Source organism: Rhineura floridana, chromosome 5, assembly GCF_030035675.1.
Source record: "Rhineura floridana isolate rRhiFlo1 chromosome 5, rRhiFlo1.hap2, whole genome shotgun sequence".
Classification (NCBI taxonomy): Eukaryota; Metazoa; Chordata; class Lepidosauria; order Squamata; family Rhineuridae; genus Rhineura; species Rhineura floridana.
The window spans coordinates 116,589,797-116,614,246 of record NC_084484.1 but is presented as its reverse complement, the minus strand read 5'-3'; the positions used below and the strand labels follow the sequence as shown (position 1 = coordinate 116,614,246).

The window sequence follows — 24,450 nt, the reverse complement described above, 5'->3', positions numbered from 1 at the left end:
TGAAAATTAATGTTGAGTCTCTCAGTTGCACACAAATCATGTAATTTTCTCATTGATTTCCTCAGACTGACAGGTACTAAGGATAAAAGGACCATGTCGTCCGCATAAAATAGGGTAGAGATCTTCTTTTGCCCAATGGAGGGAGGGAAATGTTGTATATCTGATAGGTCTGAAATTATATTAATTAAGTATAGGTTAAACAGTAGGGGGGCTAGAGGACACCCTTGTTTGACACCCTTTTCAACCCCGAAGAGAGGCGTTGTGTGGCCATATTGATTTACTTTGACCTGGGCTTCGGTGCCTGTATTTAGGGCTTTTAAGAGGTATAAAAGACGACGATCGATGTTCATGTTGTGTAATTTAGTCCATAATCTATCTCTATCCACAGAGTCAAAAGCTGCAGCCAGATCTATAAAGGCCGCATATAGATGTCTTGTGGGACCAGATATAGACAGGCTTGCCAAAAAGTTCAAGGTTAAGCAATGGTCAGTTGGGGCAGACCCTTTCCTGAATCCAATCTGTTCTGGGGGAATGAGTTGGTTTGAGTCGGCCCACTGTTCTAACTTATAGAGAAGATATTTACTGTAGAGTTTAGTCACTACATTCAGTAAGCTTATGGAAGGATCATTCTTTTTATATATTGGGACAATGATGCTATGTTTCCAACTCTCAGGTATTGTTCCAGAGTCATTGATTCTGGAAAACAGTAATGCTAAAATAGGTGCCCACCAGTCAGGGAAGTGTTTATATATCTCAGGTGGTAAGAAATCTTCGCCAGGAGATTTTCCATTTTTCAGTGAAGTTATTAGCGTAATAACTTCTGCAGTTGTTACTGGGGGCCACGCGGGGAGGGAGGTAATGTCAATGTCTAAATATTGGGTTTGACAGGAAGCTGAGCAAGAGTAGAGACTCAGAAAATGTGCATGCCAAACTGAATTCGTAATATGATGTGATTTATTACTGACGGATGAACCCATACCCAGGTTAACTAAATTCCAAAAGGGACGTTCTTGTTTTGCGGAAGCTGCGGCGGCCAGCCTCTGCCAACAGGAGACTGCGAAATCTAATTTCTTGCGTCTTAAAAGGCTTTTGTATGTAGCCTTTATAGATCTAAATCGGAGAGCGTAGGAGTTAACCGTTGGATTTTTGAGTGATAATCTCAAATATGATTTCAGTTTTCTTTTTGCCGCCCTACACTCTTGATTGAACCATGTTAAAGAGGGGTAAGGCTTGTTAAATTCCAAAGGCTTTTGTATCAAAAAAGGTCTTAAAAGAGAAAAGATTTCTTGGAATGCCTGTACTGGGTCCAATGCGCTTTCCAAAATGTCCTTATGGATCGATTGATATACGTCAGATCCTAAAAGAGACGCTAAATGTTCCCTCAAGGGCTCTGACCAGTAGACTCTTCTCGGTAGTTTTAAAGATGCCTGATGTACAGGTGACGGAAAAGGAAGATTAGTAGGTAAGAGAGTTAATTGGAGTGGGAAATGATAGCTCTCTGGTCTATGTACTACCTTAAAGTCAATTATTCCCATATGCAGTGGGGAGGATGCTATCATATAGTCGATTATGCTAGATCCCAAAACAGACCAATATGTAAAGGAGCCACACGAAGAGTCTACACAAGAGCCATTTAGTATTTCTAATGAATGTTTCGCGACAAGTTGTAATAAAGAAGATCCCTGTTTGTTTGACTTTTTGTCTTGGAGAGTTTTAAAATAGTTAAGATGGTAACGCAATGGGTCCCAATTAGAGGCCTCTACATTGTGGGGCCCGGAGTTCCCAATTCTGGCGTTAAAATCGCTGCTTAAAAGAAAGCAATCTTTTGGAAACATTTCTTCAAGAAGGGACAGGCACTCTTCTAGTTTGATCCATACATTGTTGTCCTCTAAGCTAGAGGCATAGAGGGGAGGGATGTAGACATTTATGCAGATAAAAGGTTCTGCCGATATGCCCTTTATCCTAATGGCCTGGATTAATTGGGGAGAGGGAATTGGTAAAATGTCGACATTCGCCGAATAGGTTTTAGATATAAAGGTTACTAGGCCTCCTTTTGGGCGACTTCTCCCTATGGGTTTTACAGCTGGAGTAGAAGCAGAGTAGTAATCTAATAAAAACGGGGCATCGGGTGAGGAAATCCAAGTTTCCTGTAGGCAGATGATTTCATGTTTACTTAGGAAGTCTAAAAAATCGGTATCCTCTTTCTTATTGGCCCAGCCATTGACGTTCCACGAAAGGATTGTTGGCTGTCACTGGGACGTGATTTCGTCGAAAAGAGATGAATGTACTACGCAACCATTTGGTGGATAGATCAACTTATCGCTTGGACAGGAATGTAATTGTCTACTGTGTCGGGATTCAGGCTCCCTGGCTTTTGTGGGTTTAATCGGAGATCTGATTTTGTCTGTCCCCAATATACGCATTCTGTCCCACCTGCCTAAAGGGTCAATTTTTGTGCGTCTAGCTAATTCATAGCAGGGAGAAATATTTAAATTGGTAGCATTGCTGCTTGCGGAGGAAAGGGAAATTGCCAGTTTGGCATTCTCGAGAGGTAAATTATGGGGGGTCTGGTTTAAATTATCCGTGTCCAATAGGGTTCCCGGAAGATCATCTGTTGCCCGGGATTGAATAAACTTTTGGGGCTTCAGCGGTGGCACTGGGATTTGCCTTGAATTTGTCAGGCTTGCTTGTGTAGGTTTGGGGTTCTGATGTCTTAAAGTAATAAGTTGCATTTTTAGTCGGTCTAATCTAATTATTATCTCTTGTTGGGATATTTCTGGGAGAGTGCCAAAAGTTTCCAATAATGACAACTCTTCATTGGTAAATGCGCTGTTATTCCCCAAAGGCAAAGGGGATGGTTCAAATGGCAGTTTTATATCGTTTGTGTCTATTGAAAAGGTAATTAGAGGTTCAGGTGGAGATGAAGAAATTCCCTTGGGCCCATCCCTTGGGATTCTGGGGTAAGTGTAATTTGTTAAAAGGGGCAGCAGAGGACCATAATTTTCAAAATATCTTTGAATGTTGATGCCTGATTTGGCTACTAGATGTCTGGCTGAAAGCATCTTTTTAGTTATAGAGTGGGAAGAAAAACGGACCAAAGCTCGAGCTTTATGGCCGTTATAGTATAAATAATGTACCCGTAGGACATCCGATGGTGCAAGAGTTGCCCATGGGGTTAACAGATTACATAAATGAGAAATACGTTCATGATGCGACACAAGTCCCGGAGGTTTCGGGAAATTTTCTAGGACCAGTTGTAAAGGGTCCATGATTAATGACCATTCATTGGTCTCCCGGGTATGTGAAGATGAATGTCTTGATAGAATCTCTGTCCAAGGGTCTTGTGGGTGATTGGAAGTGTCTCTAGCCGCAGTTTGAATAGTCATAGAAATGTTAAACAGTTCCATGTTTGATGTCCTGATGATATTTTGGGAATTTGGAGATAGAGCTGGGCAAGGCTTGTCTCTTTTAGATGAGTTTTCTGTTGCATTTTTCATTCGCTTCTTAGCAGTCTTCCGTGGGAGAGATCGAGGATTTTTTGGTTTATTTGCCAGGCAGTTTTGCTCTAAAAGTTTAAAAAGTTTAAGAAGGATGCAGACAAACTGGAATAGGGTTCAGAGGAGGGCAACGAGGATGATCAAGGGGCTGGAAACAAAGCCCTATGAGGAGAGACTGAAAGAACTGGGCATGTTTTGCCTTGAGAAGAGAAGATTATAGGGAGATATAATAGTACTCTTCAGTACTTCAAAGGTTGTCACACAGAAGAGGACCAGAATCTATCTATCTATCTATCTATCTATCTATCTATCTATCTATCTATCTATCTATCTATCTATCTATCTATCTATCTATCTATCTATCTATCTATCTATCTATCTGTCTGTCTGTCTGTCTGTCTGTCTGTCTGTCTGTCTGTCTGTCTGTCTGTCTGTCTGTCTGTCTGTCTGTCTGTCTGTCAGAAGGAGTGTCTGTCTGTCTGTCTCATGGCCTTCCTCCCAGAAGGAGCGTAGGGTGCAGGAGACGGAATAATGGGCTCAAGTTACAGGAAGCCAAATGTCAACTGAACATCAGGAAAAACTTCTTAACTGTTAGAGTGGTACGACAATGGAACCAATTACCTAGGGAGGTGGTGGGCTCTCCAACTCTGGACGCCTTCAAGAGGCAGCTGGACAGCCACCTGTCGACTATGCTTTAATTTGGATTCTTGCATTGAGAAGTGGGTTGGACTTGATGGCCTTATAGGCCTCTTCCAACTCTACTCTTCTATGATTCTGTGTTCCTTCTATCACATCCACACTCCCTTTTCTAGTTTACTTGCAAGCCTATGAGACTGAAAATCACATTCAAGATTGGGGATTTGCTCAGGTAAAATCATCACTCATGGTTCCAACAATCTTCCTGATACGCCACATCACTCTCAAGAACCATTGAACATGCTGCAAACCAAGGAAAGAGTGAGCTCTCTATTGCCTAGTAGCTGGTGATATTTGAGGGGAGAGCTTAACTCTTGCCAGACACAGAAATCTTTATCCAAACTTTGAGTCTTGATTGTCTTCAAGATCAGGTATACTCTTGTCCCTCTTTTTCTTTCTCTTTAGTGTGGGTCTATAACAAATGTTATGTTCACTGTCTAGGTTTCTGGGTAGATCAGGGATATCTTTACTCTCTCTTAGGGCTCATCCAAATGGAGCGGGATAATCCACGTTTTCCATATCCGGTTTGTCATCTGACAGTCCTCACTTTGCCTGTTTGTTCGCTCTTGCCCACACATGCAGTGAGAAGACCCGTACTACTTCTCGCTTTTTCCCAGCTCCGCCCATAACAGTCCCCCATCAGCCAATTGGTCCGCAAAAATATGACGTATGCTCCTCTCCCCCTTTGCAACAAAGAACAACAAGGCGCATGCGCTTGAACGTACGAGCACGAAAGTTTGAATTTCCTGATGGTTTGGTAGTAGTGGCTGTAATGGAGTTCCTTGTCACTCATCACTCTGGAACAGCACCGGCTGGGGGGTGGGTGTCTCCAGGTACCCCTGACGATCCAGGGGGATTGTGGGCAGTGCAAGGAATCAGAGCTTGTAATCGCCGGGTGAATCGCCCCATAACCCTTGGGCTCATTCACTGCAGGGTTCAGCCCCAGACCATTATGTGGCTTGGTGGCAGGAATGCTGCCCCTGAGGGAAGCAAACAGCCCCCCAACGGGTGGCCGCTCTTGGCTCGGGTAGGGAATGTGGGCAAACAGCCCGCGTGCTACTGTGTCAATCTGCGCTGAAGCGACCAGCACAGGCTTTGTGGTGTTCCCTCTGCTAAAAGAAACATGCAAACCACTTATATGCCTATAATTCCTGTATTTTTGTTTGTTTGTATTTGCGATATTTTGCAAAACCGGCTGTATGCTTTTCTGCCTTCAACGTTTCTGGAGATACACATGATTGCAATTCCACTTATTTCTCCAGAACAGCAAGTAACGATGTGTCATGTCTAGGAAGGTAGACCACCAGTCTCTATGGTTGCGGGTGGCTGAGACGCTCTAGCAAATCACTTATATGCCAATAATTCCTGTGGGTTTTTTGCTTGTATTTGCGATATTTCGCAAAAGCGACTATATGCAACAGCTCAGCTGGGCTGAGGAGAACCTGCAGGCTGTGGTTGAAACTGACAAGACTCAAAGAGAGTAGCCTTGCAGGAAGGAAAGCGAAATTGACTAAGGGTGCCTGAGTGTCTGTAATCCAAGAGGAAAACCTCTATTTCTCTTCTCCCCCCCTCTCCCTCAACTCTGGATGCCTGGAAGCAAAGACCAATACGTTCAAGAAGGGCATTTGATGCGGGGGTGAGGAGTGGGAGGTGGAGGTTAGGCAAAGATAAATATTTTCTCCCTTGAAAAAGTTTACAAACAACCACAATTGCAGATCTTACCCTGAGTGGCTGCCCAGTTTGCAGGCTGGCTAAAAATTAACCGCTGTTGCTGCTTCTGTGCAAATGCGCTTTTTTGCATCTGCGCAGTAGAAGTTGCAGGGGGGCCCCCAACACCACACCATTGCTCTGATAGGTTCCTTTTTCCTGGGCTTTCCCCAGACATTCACATCACATGTGCAACAGTGAAAATACATGATTGGCTGAGAATGAGGGAAGGGATATGGGGAACCGCCCAAGAACCACCCATCAAATACCCACACCTGTAAAGTCCACGGTATTGCATCCGAGCGCCTGAAGGTACAGCGGATGATTCCTGGTTTAAAAAAGCAAATCGCATGATTTGTGGTATTGCAGGAGCGGATTTAATCGAGCACAAATGCACAAAAGCGTGCAGCGTCATATGGACGACCGAAAAATAATGAAAACACAAAGTGATCATGTCACACATTTTACAGTCGTCTGGATGAGCCCTTAGTTAAAGTGTGTGAACATGTTAGCTTTAACTGCTGCCAGGCTGCAGCCCCCTGAACCGCTAAAAATCTGCTCTACAAGGTTGAGAGACCATCTGTAGCAGTGTGGGATGTGGCATGCGGCGTAGCAGGGGCAAGGAGGGATTGCTGAAAGTCATCTCCCCCCTCCCATTTGTAGAAGCTTCTACTGGATTCATGCTGCTTCCTCTATCAAAAGAGGTCCTTAATGCATAGAAGGGCTACTTCCAGTCATGGAATGTCACATTTGGATCCAACACTTTGTCTTGATGGTTCTTTAAACCATGGAAATGTTTTTTGAGATGATAACTATGGATGTTCTTTGCACAATATTCATATATGACTTGAAAAAATGGAAATGGACTGCCTTCAAGTCGATCCCGACTTATGGCTACCCTATGAATAGAGTTTTCATGGTAAGTGGTATTCAGAGAGGGTTTACCCTTGCCTCCCTCTGAGGCTAGTCCTCTCCAGCTGGCTAGGGCCTGCTCACCTTGCCACAGCTGCACAAGCCAGCCCCTTTCTTGTCCACAACTGCCAGCTGGGGGGCAACTGGGCTCCTTGGAACTATGCAGCTTGCCCACGGCTGCACAGGTGGCAGGGCACGTAACCCCGGAGCCACTCACTGTGAGGGTGATCTTTAGCTGGCCCTTGACAGCCAGGAGACACAAGCGGGGATTTGAACTCACAGACTCTGGACTCCCAGCCAGGCTCTCCTCCCCATATTATATGATAGGTGACAAGATTAACGTATGATTTAAGAAACACTTTGAAATTTGATAAATTATGTACTGTTTAAAGAACAATGGAAATTTTAAGATATGTCCTTCAGATGTTGTTGGGTAAGAAAGTAAGATTGTTGCAGGCACAAAATGACTTAAAGCAAAAATGATTTCCTTTTAGTATATTTTATAAAGGTTGTAAATAAAGAAATCAAATAACTTCCATTTAGAAAGCAAATTGCTACAGGGTGGAAGATCACTTGTTGCAGACAGTCACACAGCCAAGATAGAGCTGTTGTTAAAGGAGATGGATAAAGATGATTTTCAGACTAATCAATGTTTTTCACAGAACAGTTTTCCAGAAAACATTATGTGGATGAAAAAATGTTTTATATTCTTTATCACAATCTGTATGAGGCAGACTGGAAGAGTGAGAAATTAATTTAATTTGTATATTTCTGATATCACCAAGAATGGTTCCTCTAAGCAGCAAGTGTTCCAAACAGTTTCTAATTTCATATCATCACATATCATCACATCTATTACATTCACCTCAGGAACGTCTGAATATATTCCATGTGTAATGGCAGTGTTATTTGAAATGCAACATGACAGGAGTATTTAGAATTGTTCAAAGCTGCACTGTGGGAACCAGTTTGATTGGTGTTAGCCTTCTAGTTTGAGATTTGCAAATTTAGGGAAACTCAGCTAAGGATTTAGGCATTGCAGGTGGACAAATGCAGAAGTCTTTTTTTTCCTTTGCACATTTTAAATGTGGCTGCAAACACAGGAAGACCAAGAACAATGACAGCCATTGTTTGGCACTGACAGAGTGTTATGTCTTCCTTTTCTCCACTATTATACAGATAGTAGTCAATCTAAGATAATGCTCACTTGAGAGACATGGAACAACCACAGTGGGCTTTTAAATAAGAGAAATAGACTGTAAAATGTGTCAATGAAAGTGGTTTAAATACTGTGTGGAAAAATTAAAACCATACTCTAAAGTCTAAAATCTACCTTGTCTTCCTAATTACAGCAAAAAGAATAAAAATGAGTTTTAGTTTAAAGAAGAGGGATCTGGAGCAGGTCTGTGATATAGGCAAGAAATTAAAAGGACACCTTTTCAAACTGTCTTCATAAATAAAGCATCATTCTATCTCTCCTAAATGAAACTGCTGCTTGCAACGGCTAAATGCACATTAAGGTTCTTTTTATGCAAGAGCAGAATACAATTATGTTTCTAGTACATGCCACTTAATGTATACAAGCAAAGCATTCAATATTTAGGAATTTCATAACCATGTAAATTAAGATAATACAGAAGGTATAAAGGTTTTGTGAAGGTCAATCCTGTGATTTACTATGACAGAAAACATTGCACCAGAACTAACGCTTATATCACAAAGTCGTAAGTTTGACTCTGTGCATTCCAAGAAGCAAAGCAAAATAGTGGTAGAAACAACAACTAATGCAGCAAGGCTGGCAGGCAAAGTGTCCCTGTGATGATGTCACAGAAATCAGTTAATGACCCATCACACAACAATGCATATTGCCAGGAAGAGCCAACAGAGCTTCTTCTGTCAGGAGCATGTATGGCAATGCCTGACATCTGTAGCTGCAATCTATAAGGTTTCTTTCATAAAGAGGTTCAAATTTCCTGGTAGCCCAAACATAGGCATTAGTAGTTTGCCAGCAACCTATTGAAAGGGGGAAAGCCAGAATCAGATAGGGAAGGAATGATTTAATATTAATTACAATAGCCTGCTCTACAATTCAGTGGCTATGAGGCCTGTGCATGGAACCTATCAGTGGACGGCTTACCTACATAGGATGTGTTGCCCTTGTAGCTCTAGGAGCAGTAATGGATTTGAGGTTTATAATGGGCTTTGAACCTGCAGTAGTATATTTGTAAGGTTATGAAAAACTGCAGTTCATTTGTTCTTCCTAAATTGTTGGGTTCCTTTTCACCAAAATCCCCTCTTGTCCACTTGTTTGGTTGTACATTAATTATTCTTGGGACATTAGAGAATTAATGGGGACAGAGAAATGTAGCTCTATGCGTTGTGTTCATCTATCATATTTATCAAATCAAATCATTTATCAACATGCATAGGGTTCCCATCATCCCCCGACCAGGCACTGATCAGATCAAGAGCTCCTTAAGCTTCAGAATAGCTGCTCCATCATGAGCATTGTTCCCTTCCTAGGAATTATGTGGTCCTGGTGGTATGCTGTGATTAGTTCCTGGTTTCATCAGAATCCTATCCTTCAACGTCATTGTGGAAGTGTGTGGAGGAAAGTGGGAGATGCAGTGTTCTAGTGCTGTTTTTACTTAGATCGCCTTTGTTTTTTACTTAGGCCCCCTCTGGACTATACATTTAAAGCATTATTATACCACTTTAAACAGTCATGGCTTCTCCCAAAGAATCCTGGAGACTGCAGTTTGTTAAGGGTGCTGAGAGTTGTTAAGAGACCCCTATTTTCCTCAGAGAGCTACAATTCGAGAGTTCCCTGGGAAGAGGGATTGATTGTTAAACCACTCTGGAGATTGTACCTCTGTGTAAGGAATATCGGGTCTCTAAACACCCTTAGCAAACTACAGTTTTCAGTATTCTTTGGGAGAAGCCAGGCCTATTTAAAGTGGTATGAAAAATGAAATGGACTGCCTTCAAGTCGATTCCGACTTATGGTGACCCTATGAATAGGGTTTTTATGGTAAGCGGTATTCAGAGGTGGTTTACTATTGCCTTCCTCTGAGGCTGAGAGGCAATGACTGGCCCAAGGTCACCCAGTGAGCTTTATGGCTGTGTGGGGATTTGAACACTGGTCTCCCAGGTCGTAGTCCAACACTCTAACCACTATGCCACACTGGCTCTAGCAGCGCTTTAAATTTAATGGTGCAGATGTGGCCTTAGACTACCTCTTTTGTAGGCACAACATTATTACAGCATCAAGGGCAGGACAGGGCCCCGAATGAGAATAGAATTCTGGTGAAGCCCTGCTCAGCTTTTGCCACATCCCAGCTCTGCCTGGATTTTCCCACTTACTCTGGTGGAATCCTCCAGTGGTAGACTAATAATAATTTTACTGGTGGTAGACTATCAATGACATAAATTAACTATGCGAGTGTATAGCTGTGTTCCTGTGCTTCAGGGAATAATGATCTTATATCGTTCAGCAGGCATAATCTATGGATAGCACTGTGTTATTAGCGTTCATATTTGCTCTCTAGAGAGCTTTCCACACTATCATCATTGAATATTCAAATCATTTACACCAAAATAGCTGTTAAATAACCCTATTAATGTAATTGGTCATTAGCCTAAAAGATTGACTTTCATATCATTGTCTGGGTATATCACTTAAACTCATATACCTGATCCAGGTTAAAAACAGACAGAACATTTTCATTGTGGTGTTCATATGAAAACATATTTCCTTTATTCTGGAACATTTGCTTTCAAATGTATGTAAATCATGTTTAAATTCCCATCCCCATTTTTAGTGGGATTGCATACTAAAATAATATGTCTCAGAAGTCTGATGTACAGAATAATTAAGGTTATTCAGGAGCACTATTAACTGAATAGGTTGAGACTGCTGAAATGTTTATGTTGTATTTTAATAATTTGATGTTCCGAATGGTTTTTAATATGGTCAACAGTCAAAGTGGGTTGAGAGTATAAGCAATGATGGCTAGTTTATGTATTTTTTTAGAGCATTGCCAGGAGTGGCATTTAGGTGATCTCATAGATGGAAAATTTCAGATTCAAACAGATTTACAGCAAGGTTCAAAGTCCTGCTTCTGGATTTATTCAAACTTAAATTGCAAGAAGTGTATTCAAAAATGATTTTAGTTATTTCTTATATCCAGTAATAGTTTATCCCCAATAACAGAGATACATGTCCTCTGGAAGAATAATCACACATGACCTTAAAATATAAGTGGAAGAAGCGTGGGGCACTTCCAGACTGTCACTATTTTGGGGTGGGATTCAATTACATATCAGCAAATTCAGGTTGTACAATTACAGGTGATTTGGTGCTCTTGTGTAACAAACCCATTTCCCCCAAAACTGAACTTTGCCCAATAAGGAAAATAATGGGAAAATGCATTGGAAAGTGTAGGATAACAATTGTGTTATCCATTTCATATAACCTCCTTGCAAATCAGAATGAATGTTCAATATATGGGCAATTTGTCTAACCTCCCCACAGACTTTGTGCAAACAAATCAGGTTCAATAAACAGTGGCCATAGTCTCCTCTATCTTCCTGAAATGGTGTTCCTTACCAAATCATATTTTTAATTTGAAAAGTGTCTAGTTATTAAAATGTTCTTTGGGACTTATGCTTCCATCTTGTTTCAAAAGGTATATATCTTAAGGGGCCATTTTATTTAGATAGGGGTGTGACCCTCTGAGCATGGCATCATTCTATTTAAATGTGGGAAGGGCTGCTAAGACAGTTACTGAGCTAGAAATGGCCACAAGCTACATTGTTTTGTAGCACACAAAATTCTTACCCCCAAGATACTATCTTCATTTGTCACCAGCAGGTCATCCTTACAATACTTACGGGAGTTTATGAATAATGTGTTTGCTATTTTTATATTTGGAAGGAATAAACCTATTGCTTTTTAAATGTGTGAGGGTTGTCCAGATACATGGTTTGCATTTTGTTGTGTTTTCAGATTTAGATGAATGTAGCCTGATGTGATGCCATACATAAATCATGTCAACACTATTAAGATTAGAATCTTTGCAGCATGTGGCAGCTGTCACATTCTAAGCAGTCATGTGACTAAAGGGTGTATGATACCTACATTGTCATTACTCTGTCCTCAGTTTAAAATGCCGTTTTAATATCTTAAGTAAACAAGGCCTATGAGCACTTGGGTGTGAGCCCCATTGACTTTAGCAGGTTTACTTACAAATAAACATGCATAGATTTGTGCATAAAATCATGTAAATAGATGCGAGAATGTTGCAGGTCAAAGCAAGAAGAGGGACCACCTCCTAATCATATGTATAAAAGGTAAAATAATTAATCAAACTGTTACACTAGAATTTAGGATTCGTTCCTGCTGGTTGAGAAAACCCAATCACTCAAACAACAGAGACTCAGAATAGCCAACCAAGGCCCTTTATTATACATTTTGCAAAGCGGAGAGCTCACATAGACTCATGTCATTTGTGAGGTCTGAAACATTCATGATTCTTTACAGGCAGATATACACTTTGGATTCAAGCATTTGGCAACTCATGAACATTCCAAAGGTGGGGGTAATTATGCTCTGTTCTTTCACACTGAAAAGTTACTAAAATGTTTCTGCTGACTTTGCTGAAACAAGGTCACAGCTACAGACACACTGAACAATGAACAGTGAAACAGCATTCTCCCAGAGCAGGCAGAAACTCTTAAAATCCATTCTTTCTATATTTTTATAACAAATCCTCCCTCAAAAGCATGAAGAAAATTAATTTTTAGGGCTTTATTTGCCTATGGATTATACTTTGCAAATCTACTTTTCTTGGAATCTATCCTGCTTGTAATCATGGTAAGTCTGATTATTTTATTATAACAATATATCCAAGTAACTTTAATCTGTATTTCTAGAACACTTGGAGCTTCTAACGGAAAGTTTCTTGTTTGAATTCAACACATTTAAAGCTTTGTTCTGTATAACAAGTGCATCATTAAATGAATACTGGTTACATTGAAGTTCAGCAAGCTAGATAGAAAAACAAACCTTTTTGAGTATGTATACATGATGGATATCTTACCCATGTTTAATTGGTTCAACTACTAATTTTGGTTTTGTTTTAAACTTATATTAAAGTACTATTTTAATGTGCTTAAAGGCATGGGGAAAGCAATATGATACAAGTACCCTACAAATGTGCTTTGTATATTGAAATCACTACTACTTTTCAGCAAAAATGTTGCTTCTATTGTGTGAGGCCTAATAGAGTTCTAAGTTTTAATTCTGGAATGAAAGGTCACTGGATGCGTCGTAGTCTCATCTTTAAGGCTAATCCAGGCACTGTTTCTGCTAGCCATTTTGCTTCAGGGGTCTTGTCACTCCCCTCACCAGGTGGGAGGTCATTCGCTACCTCCTTGGGCTCCAATAACTCCTTTGACTCCACTGGTTGGGCAGAAGACTTTACACGATCTGTGTGAATCCACTTTGGGTTTCCACTAACTTTAATTGCAGAGTGGGCAATTAAAAGAACTTGTTGTGGTGGTCCCCAGTTGTCACCTAAGGGATCACTCTGCCAACTTTTCACACGAACCCAGTCACCAGGCTGAAATTGATGGATTGGTCCTTCCAGGGGTAGTCTTTGGAACTCTCTGACGTACCTATGGAGATCACAGAGAACAGACTGCAGGGCAATTACATATTCTTGCACTTGTGCTTCTCCCACCACAAAATGTCTGCCCTGTCTTTTACCTAACCCCAACTCCGGTGGTCTGCCATACAGAACCTCATAAGGTGTCAGTTTAGTCTCCCCTCTTGGAGTGGATCGAAGTCTGGTTAGTGCTAAGGGTACAGCTTGTGGCCATTTTAACTTGGTTTCTTTACAGATTTTCACTATGGTGGTCTTAAATGACCTGTTAAGTCTCTCGATCTGACCAGAAGATTGGAGTCTCCATGGGGTATGGAGCTTCCACTGTATTCCCAAAAAGTCTGCCACATGTTGTACCACTTTAGAAACAAAATGAGGGCCTTGATCTGAATCAATAGTCTCTGGCAACATGAAACGTGGAATAATTTCCTTTAGTAAAATCTTTGCCACTGTCTGTGCAGTGTTGTTTCGACATGGGTATGCTTCAGGCCAACCTGTAAGTTGATCAACAATCACTAGCAAATATTTATAGCCATTTGTTCTTGGTAACTCTGCAAAGTCAATCTGAAGTCTTTGGAAGGGGTAGAAAGCCCATGCCTTGCCTCCCATTTGGTGTGGAGGTTTTGGTCCTGCTGTATTTAATGCTGCACAAATTGGGCATTGGGAAGCTGCTCTCTGAGTTTCAACATATAATCCAGGGGCAATTATCTGTCGAACCAAAAGATCTCCCAAAGTGCTTCCCCCTAGGTGGGTGGCTTTATGAGCTGCAATTACTACATGTCTCAGTAAAGGCCGAGGAATTATAATTTGTCCTCCTGGTGTTTGCCACCACCCATCAGGTCTTTTTAATGCATTTGCCTCTATGGCTCTTTCTTCTTCCTTTGGAGAATAGACTGGTTTTAATTGTTCTAGCAATAAATTTGGTATTAAAGCTCCCTTTACATAACACAGCAGAGGATCTGTTTCTCCTGACAACGCTGCTTCTTTGGAAGCTTTATCAGCCAAATTATTTCCTTGCTTCAAAAATGGATCTTTGCAATGTCCATGAGCTGACACATGTATTATGCAAACTTCTTGTGGCAATAACAAAGACATAAGGAAACTTCGAATCTGTTCCCCATTTTGTATAGGCCTGCCGTCACTTCCCATAAAGCCTCTCTCTTTCCACAGAATACCGAATGCATGAGCTGTCCCATATACGTATTTGGAATCTGTGTACAAATTTATTCTCCTCCCTCTCCATAATTTCAGTGGTTTTATAGCTGCATATAGTTCTGCTTGCTGGGCTGACCAATGTCCAGGTAACCTGCCTGTCCAGATTACTGAATCCTTTTTAACAACTGCTGCTCCTGTGTGACGTTTGCCTTCATAAATGCGGCTTGAGCCATCCACAAAAACATGTTCTGCCTCTGGGAGGGGGACATCTGACAATCCTGGACGTATGGATGTATCTCTTTCTAATACTTCCAAACAGTCGTGCAAAAGTTCCCCTGGTTCTGGCAAAAGGGTGGCTGGATTTAAGGTGTTACAAACTGTTAAAGTCAAATTCTGTCTTCCTGTTAAGGCTTGCTCATACTGTGTGTGGCAGGAGGGATTGAGGATTTTATCTGCTTTTGAGCCCAAGATTTTAGCAACATCATGGGGGCCTTGTATATCCAGAGGGGCTCCCATTACAATTTTCTCAGCCTTTTTTAACAATACTGCTGCTGCTGCGACTGCGCGCATACATGATGGCCATCCTTTGGCCACAGGGTCCAGAACTTTAGAGTAGAAACCTATGGGTCTCCATGTTTCACCCCATTTCTGAGTCAGTACTCCTGAAGCTATGCCACCATTTTCAGTAATATACAGTCTATAGGGTTTCTGATCATTGGGCAAGGCGAGCACTGGAGGCTGGCTTAGGGCTAATTTTAATTTTCTGAATGCTTTTTCCATATCGCCATTCCACTTCCAATCTTTTAAGCCTGTCTTTGTCAGGGATTCATAAAGTGCTTTAGCTTTCACTCCATATTCAGGGATCCATTGTCGGCAAAAGCCTGTCAGCCCCAAGAAGGCTCTTAGCTCCTTAGGATTCTTTGGTTGGGGCACTCTCATGATTGCCTCTCTTCTCTCATTACTAACAGCACGGGATCCATACTTGATCTGATACCCTAAGAAAGTTACTTCAGGGAGGCACCATTGTACCTTTTCCTTGGAAACTTTGTATCCCTTTTCTCCCAGCTCTTTGAGCAAAGACACTGAACTTGCTTCACACTGTTCACATGTATCACTGCATATCAGAATATCATCCACGTAAACCAATAGGGGGCAGTGTTGGGGCTGAGCTCTCAAATTTTCCAAGTCTTTTAAAAGGGCCTTATTAAATTCCAATGGGGATCCAAGGAAACCTTGAGGCAAAACGGTCCAGCTCATTTGGCATACCCTGCCTGTTTGGGGGTTCTCCCATTGAAATGCAAACAGATTTTGACTGTCTGGATGGAGAGGAATAGAGAAGAAAGCATCTTTTAAGTCCAAAACAGTGAAGTACTTGGACGTTGGGGGTATTTGAGTCAAAATGGTATGGGGATTGGGCACCACAGGGTGGTCTCCTTCAACTATGCTGTTTACAAGTCTCAAGTCTTGCACTAGGCGATACTGCCCTGGTCGATTGGCTTTAGGTAACCCCATTATTGGCATGTTATAGGGAGATGTAGTTTCTTTCAGCCACCCATCTCACAGAAACTGCTGTATTAAAGGCTGTAATCCTTGTCTAACTTCCTTCCTCAGTGGATACTGTCGAGTAGCCTGAGGTAAGCTTCCATGCTTTAGTCTCACTTTCACTAGCTCAGAATATTTAGCTCGAGCAGGATTCCCTTGAGCTGCCCATACATGGGAAGGGATTTCCTTTGGCAATGCTACTTGTCCTCCATTACTTCCAATTGGGCTGCTAAGTAACATCTGATATGTGGAAGTATAACACTTGGGAATACGTACTTTCATTTTATCTTTTTCAAAGCTTATTTCAGCTTGCAATTTGGTGAGAATGTCTCGCCCCAATAATGCTACTGGGCATTGAGGAGACACAAGAAACTGGTGTTCAATGACATCCTCTCCCACTTGGGTTAATTGTTGTTGAGCTCTTGTGCCCCGCCCCAGCAAGGCAGAATTAGCTTGCTGCACAGGACACAGAGGTTCACAGCCAAAACAGTGCAAGTAAGTCGGCGAACAGGAATGAAATGCTCCAACACAGTCCAGCTTCGTGCCAGTAACATAAATCTTTATCAAAGTGCAGTCAACAAATACAATCACCAACATAAGACGCTCCTACTACTTCCCCCCACACAGCCTGGCTCTTTCTGTATGTAATTTATAGCCAGCCTCTGTGATCTGGTGCAGCTGTGTGTCCTTCACTAATTGTTAACATTTTAACCCATTCCCAACCTGTGGAATGACTCAGCTAAACATGATCTAACAATTGTGGCAAGGTAAAATGTAGTTTTTGCTTCACCCCTCCTATTCCTTCAATCTGGGTGCGACAGGGGCTAATTATGTCAGGCTGGGCCCCCGGTAAAACAGAATAAGTTGCTCCAGTATCCACAAGAGCATCATATTTTTGCCCCTTAACTTTAATGGGAATGGTTGGTTCTTGACTTCCCTGGGGCGGGCCTGACCTCTGTCAATCTGAATCCTCCTCTTGTCCCATCAATCCAGCAATCCGAGTGTATGGTGGGCTTGGATCAGAGTTTGAGACCTTTTTAACTCCCTTCATATAACCATCACTATCATCTTTATTCTCTGGCCTCTTTTGCTTACAATCTCGTGCCCAATGACCTCTGCGGTGACATTTTGCACATTCATCTTTTTCTAACCTTCTTCTTGACCTATCTCCTACTTGCCTGTTCCTTTCCTTTGATTGTGTTCCCATGGCAACAGCTAGCATGGTACACTCCTTTTTCCATCTCTTCTCTGAATCCTTTTTCTCCACTTGGTCCCTGTTCACATACACCTTGTATGCTACTTCCATTAATTGGGCTATTGGCATTGCCTGGGCGCCTGGTAACTTCTGAAGCTTTCTTCTAATGTCTGGGGCTGCTTGGCCAATAAACATCGTGGTTACTAGCATGGTGTTTTCAGGAAGCATGGGATCCATTTCACTATATTGCCGAAAGGCTGTGTAAAGCCTATTCAAAAAGGAAGGAGGGTCTTCTGTAACTCCCTGACGAACTTCATATAACTTATTAACATTCACTGTTCTTGGGACTGTATGGGTCAAGCCATGCATAATCAAGCGCTTATAGGTCTGTAAGGCCGGGGGTGAACCATTACGACTATTCCATCTTGGGTCTTGATCAGGGAATGTATTAGCTACAGGCAATCCCCCTTGTTGGCCTGCTTCCACTTCTGCTTGCCTTCTTGCCTGGCTTAATACCATGGACCTTTCTTCTGGCCCTAACAAGGTTTGTAGCAAAGTCTGTATATCTCCCCAAGTTGGATTATGGCTTGAGAAAATAGATTGGAATAAGGCAGTCATTTTTATAGGGTCCTCCCTCAGGATGGGGGTCTGATTCTTCCAGTTAAATAGATCAGAAGTGGTAAAAGGTACATATACATATGCCTGGGGTGCACCAGCAGGTGCAGCAGGATCTACCACTTCCCTCATAGGACATTCCAAGGTATCAAGACTTCTTTCCTGTTCCTGTTGCCGGGTACGGGACCTAGTCTGTGGGCCCTGAAGTGTACGTTCACTTTCTTCTCTAAGAAGGCTTTGCTCAAATTGGAGCTGCATCCTGTCTATTTGTTCTTGTATGGCACTTAATCTCAATGGAGTAGCCAAAGTCTGTTTACCCTCTCTTATTGATCTTCTATATTCCAACAATGCTGCAGGTGGAATAAACTGAGGAATTGGCTGTAATGCTTGAGGAGTAGGTGCTGGTGTAGTGGGTGAAACAGGTGCTGAGAGAACAGGTGTTGGTTGTGGCAATCGGGGAGCAGGAACTGCCTGGGGGGCAGGAACTACTGGAACAGGCACTGCTTGATTGTAGGGCGGGGGACGGATTTGGAGAGTGTCCAATAATGGGTCCTCCTCAACAGGGAGGATAGGACAGGGTTTATTGGGCTTCTGACCACCTGATTTGGATATTAACATTACTTTAAAATTTTTATTCTCATGTTTGCATTCATACTCGAGCAACCACTGTGGCCTTGCTTCCACCATGTTTAACCAGATCTCAGCATATGCAGCTGAATCCACATAGCCACTTTCTCGAGTCTGTTTGCAAACGGCTTTCACTGTATCTATTTTGAATGTTCCTTCTTTAGGCCAGCCTATGCCCCAGCTGGGCCATAACTTTTCACAACACAGCCTCATTCCTTTATCAGACCCATTCCTTCCCCATATCTTCCCATGAACCGGTTCTTATGTTGCAACACTAAACCTAAAGGGGTCCTCCTGTTGGATGTTCCCACGCCCATTCTTGGGGTTTTCACCTGGTTGCTTCACAACCCTGACCCAGCAAGCACACACCACTTTTATCGCTTCGTCTTTCTCCAGCTGCTTCCCTCGCGGTAGGCAGAAACGTGAATTGAGACTCCGCACTCGCTTCGCAAGCAATTTTGCGTCTCAATCACACACACGCACCGGGTGAGATGGGGATTCCACGTCCCACAGGATCCCTGGGCAGTGGCCTTTCCCTTACCTCCCTCTCCCACACGTTGATAATGCTTACCAAAGTCCGTTGTGAGGGGCAATCCGCGTCCGGATGAAAGGCGTTGGTTCGTCTGAGTCTTTAATGGGAGTCCTTAATTAATACTCACGTAGTGTTAGCTCTCCGTCCGCCAGCCCTGGGGTCAGGCCAAAAGGTGGCCTGGAGCGCTCTAACCCTCAGCTCTCCGGCGCGGCCCCAACACTCGCAAGGTTAACCAGAAGGACTCCTGGCTGCCAAGCCAAAACTGTTACACTAGAATTTAGGATTCGTTCCTGCTGGTTGAGAAAACCCAATCACTCAAACAACAGAGACTCAGAATAGCCAACCAAGGCCCTTTATTATATGTTTTGCAAAGCGGAGAGCTCACATAGACTCATGTCATTTGTGAGGTCTGAAACATTCATGATTCTTTACAGGCAGATATACACTTTGGATTCAAGCATTTGGCAACTCATGAACATTCCAAAGGTGGGGGTAATTATGCTCTGTTCTTTCACACTGAAAAGTTACTAAAATGTTTCTGTTGACTTTGCTGAAACAAGGTCACAGCTACAGACACACTGAACAATGAACAGTGAAACAGCATTCTCTCAGAGCAGGCAGAAACTCTTAAAATCCATTATTTCTATATTTTTATAACAAAAACACTGTTTTATGAGTGTATCTTCTATGCTTTGTGTTAGGGATGTTTTCAGCAAGATAAACACTTGCATTCAAAAACACTGTTTTATGAGTATATCTTCTGTGCTTTGTGTTAGGGATGATCTAGGCAAGATAAACCCTTGTATTCAAAATATATCAACATGCATTTCCTCAGTACAGTATGAATACTCACGTTGTTTATGTTTTCTTTCTGTTATCAAAAGGGGAAACATTAACTAAGCGGTTGAATGGCACTTTCATCACTCCAAAGGAAATCAAAATAATAGTTTTGATTTGTTACACCTGGTTCTCTTTGTGTAACAGATTCATTTTCCAAAATAGTTTTAGTACCTATTTTGAATATGTTTGCTAAAAATGCTCCAAGCTATCTTGTGCACTTTGGATTGCTTTAATGTCTCCTCCCAGCTGCATTTTCCAGGTATTCTTTGGAATCTGTAATACAGTATAGTATTTTTATTTATATATACTTTTAGGAATTTTAAACAATTACATACTAATAATCAGTACATATTATTTGAAATAATTCACACTTTAAATATTGGCTATTTCATTGCAGCCAATGTACTTGATTTTGGTTTAAATTCCACTTTTGTTTGTTTGTAAGAATTTGCTTTTATTATTCATAGCATAGTTGTGTCATTTTCTACTATTACACTGACAGATTTCCAGGCCATTTCTTAAAAAGGTGGATGAGTTTTTTGGTATGGCTTCTATGCATAGTTAGTATAATTGCCATGAATCTGGCCAGGTGTAGCTAAATGATTTTTCAGGCAAAGAACTAATAGCAAAGCTTTTTATGCGGTAATTTCATTGGTAAGGTTCAACAAAATGAAAACTCATCAGAAACCCTGCTGGGATTCCATCAGCAAGCATTTATTTTCAGTTGCTTCTACACCTGCTTACACAGTAATAATACACCAGTGAGTTAAGTCTCTATGCCAATGCAAATTAGCTTTATTTTGAACGAAACATTGGACATGTGATAAGCAGAAAAATGTGCTGCCGCTAGATGGATATAAGCAATGAGGAAAAACATCCACACATATATATTGGCTATTGCTATTGCTGCTTTTCTTTATGCAGAAATGTCCCATAGGATTACCCAGTTGCAACTATTTATAGCATTTATCTGGAACATATGCTTTGCTCCCCTGGTATAACAAGGATTCTTCCTCCTTCAGTCTGAGCTTTACCATCTGCAATTTAGATTTGTTTAAAAATACAATCCATACTTCAGTCTAGGAAGAAATTGCTTGCTTTTATATCATATGGGATTCTCCTCTCTGTAGGATCAATTCCTCTCTATATGCTTTCATTTTATGTATGTAGGAGAGCCTTCTATACAGCTTTAAAAAAATCTAAAGTGGTTGTTCCATTAACCTTTTAACCAAATGTTGAAGCATAATTGATTCTTCATTTAGACCAAATCTAAACTGGAGAATGGAATTTGAAGAAACAAAAACAGTTATCATTTATCCTGGTCCTCTTTGTAGATATGTTTTTTTTTGTTTAAATCCCACCATTCTTTAGATTGTGATGCAATTCTTAAACCATTTATGACTATAGGTGCCATTTTAAAGTTGCAGATGTATGGCAAAGAACTCCTTTAGGCACAACAATTAAGCGGTATAGAAATGATCCAAATAAAAAAATCCCCAGCAGGACTTTGAGCAATTCTTATATGGTGATAGGGAGGGTTAAAATCTTCAAGAACTGGTGTTTAATAGATAGGAGAAGGCAAATTGAAAATTCTAGTCCATTCCCTACTGTTCCTCCTCCACTCTCCAGCCTTGTACCCACTATGGCTGTGCTCAGAGCAGACTTGCCCTTGCCTCCTGCTTCTCCAAATGGCACCCAGCTCCCAGGCTCTGATGAGATTTTTCTTAAAAAACAAAAACCTCCTTTTCACCCAGGATGGTGAAAATATTCCTTCTAAATCTCTTGTTGGGATATTATATTCCCACAAGGCTGGTGCTGTCTCAGAAGCATTTTTCCTTCCCATGATTCATCTGTTGTTGATGGCTGATCTCCAGATGTCACAGGTTTTGTCTCAGTGCTATGTTGTCCCCAAGCATAGCACTTGATGTTTACCATAGGCATTTTACAGGTGTGGGGAATCTTTGGCTCTCCAGATGTTGCCAAACTACAACTCCCATATGACCCAGCAGGCATGGCAAAGGGCCAGGGATGATGGGAGAAGTAATCCAGCAACATCTAGAAGGCTACACCTGAATTATGGCATTTATATCCCACCCTTTTGCCAAAAGGTATTTCAGGACAGCTTAAAAATGAGTTTTAAGACATACCCTGGCCTCAGGCTCACAATCTAAAAAGATGGAAAGAATGGGAAGAAGGAGAAAGCACACTTGCACACCAGTTTCTTAAAAAATAGCCACTCACTTATATGGGAAAATGTAGGAACAATATTCAAGTGGGAGTCAATCCTGGTCCCTGCCTCCTTGTGATTCCAGCTATTAATAATCAAACCTGATCCAATCTACCTAGCAGTCTCATTAAGGTTAACCTTGATTTTGCTAGAGGGAAATGGAATGTTGTGAATGGCATTTAAGTAGACAAGTGGGGTTTTCTATAAAATATTGCAGTACTTCCTCACCCCTAAACAGGTATGCTCCTGTTCAGGGTCCCAGCCAACCTAACTTCCTTCAGGATACTATAAAATGAGAGGGGATCAAGCACGCCAATTCATTGCCTCCACTCTTGGCTTTCTGGTGATACTGAATTTTCCATTGTCCCTGGTGAGCACTGAATATGTTCAATCTTTTTTTTTTTCAGGGACTCCCTATTTGGTGGGAGTAGTAATACTAGACCACCTCATGTCAAAACCGCTATGCCACGCCCCTTTTGAGTTTGATGGGTGATGTCAGCGGAAGCCCCCCGGAAGGCCCACCCCGGAAGGCCCACCCGCAATTTCCATTTCCCCTGATGATCTCACCAGATATCCTGTCCCCCAGAAGCCCCAGCCCTCGTGCCCCACCCCAGAAACGGTAGCCCTGTGACCCCCCAGGAGCACATGGTCCTCGCTGGACCAATGGGCGTATTTTTACTCAAAACAGGGTCCCGGATTGGTCCCTATAGGGGCATGTGACCCCTCTATGAGCATGTGGTCTCCAGGGGACCAATCTGAAGAGGTTTAAAACCCCAAAGTTGAAAGCAGGGTACTGGAATTGCACCCCCATGGGGTGCATTTCTGCCCCCTCTCCAGACTGCCCCCTATAGGGGCATGTGACCCCTCTACGAGCACGTGGATGCCTGGGGACCAATCTGAAGAGGTTTAAAACTCCTAAGTGAAATCAGGGGGCCAGAAATGGACCCCGAAGGGGTCCATTTCCACCCCACCTCTCCAGAACAGCCCAATAGGGATAAGTAACCCCTCTACAGCTACATCACCCATTAGGGGGAGGTTTTGAATCCCTAACCAATCAGGAGAGGGGATGGAGAGACCTGGTACAGAAGTGCATTTTGCATGCCCAGACACGCTCTAAGGATCGAACATGGAACCAGCCAGCACCCCTTTGAGTCCTACGGAATTAACTATGCCGCCACCTGTAGAGAGACCTAACCCTCGAAAGCGTTTTATTAGCACAAATTCTGATGAAGAAGAATGTTTTTCACCAGCTAAACTGCTAAAAGAGGAAGAGAACAGCCAACTGTAAATGTAAACTACATGCATGGAGAACTGCAAAATATAGGAGGGAAGACGGTATCAATAGAAAACATTCACATGCAGGTTTGTAGAGGGATTATATGCATGTGTATTATAAAAACAAACAGAGGTATGTGTTTGATTTTTCTAATTTTTTCTTTTCTTTTTTAGAACTCTGCAGATCTGCCAAGAAATTATCCCAGGCATCTCATCCTTAGAAGCATCCTTGGCATTCAAACCCATGAAACAGACAATATTTTACCAAGAAAACGGAAGACAGCAATGAAATGCATTGTCAGAGCAGCAGTGTATGCCATTTGAAGCACTGTTTAATGCAAAATATGTATAATTCTTGTGAGGGGTGCCTAATTCAGGCCCCATCTCAGAAAAGACATGACTGTCTGAACTGGACAAATCCTGTCCTTTCTAGAATGTTGAGAATTATATGTGGAAAGATCTGTTTTAAAAGTGTGCTCCATGTTGTTATCTTAGCAGCATACAGTCTGAATTGTCTTGTTCTAATGCAAGCAACTGTTGATGCAGTATTAAATCTTGTTACTAGAGTAGGCCGTTCCCAGAAGTCTGTCAAAGTTGTTGAAAAGATACTGAGAGACACTGACCAGTCATATCTAAGCCACATTTTAAATGTTATTAAGAACAGAAGTTACAAAACTTTTCTTACATCTCTCAATGAATCTTCTGAATAAAACGCTCTTTTGGAATCAGAGTGTGTTTTTCTTTCTTTTTTAAAAATAAAGATGTAAATACATGACTCCTCCTGTGAAACACATGAATGATTAAATTAGCACAGGGCTCACAGGGGTGAGCTAATCATCCTCACCATTTCTGCTTTAATGCCAAAAGTAAATAAATAAAATGGATGGTGGCCATGAGCAGCTTCCTAGGATTTAATCCTATATGGTCAGCTTCTCCTAGGTCTTAATTCAAACTGGGGAGATTAC

At 41.8% G+C, this 24,450-nt stretch overlaps 1 long non-coding RNA gene across 1 annotated transcript; it reads left to right on the top strand.

Moving 5' to 3' along the window:
* Positions 1 to 12,253: 12,253 nt before the first annotated feature.
* On the top strand, positions 12,254 to 24,210 carry LOC133385912 (uncharacterized). The gene is made up of 2 exons (XR_009763010.1): positions 12,254 to 12,687; positions 23,660 to 24,210. It is a non-coding gene; the product is annotated as an uncharacterized LOC133385912 (long non-coding RNA).
* The last annotated feature ends 240 nt before the right edge of the window (positions 24,211 to 24,450 follow it).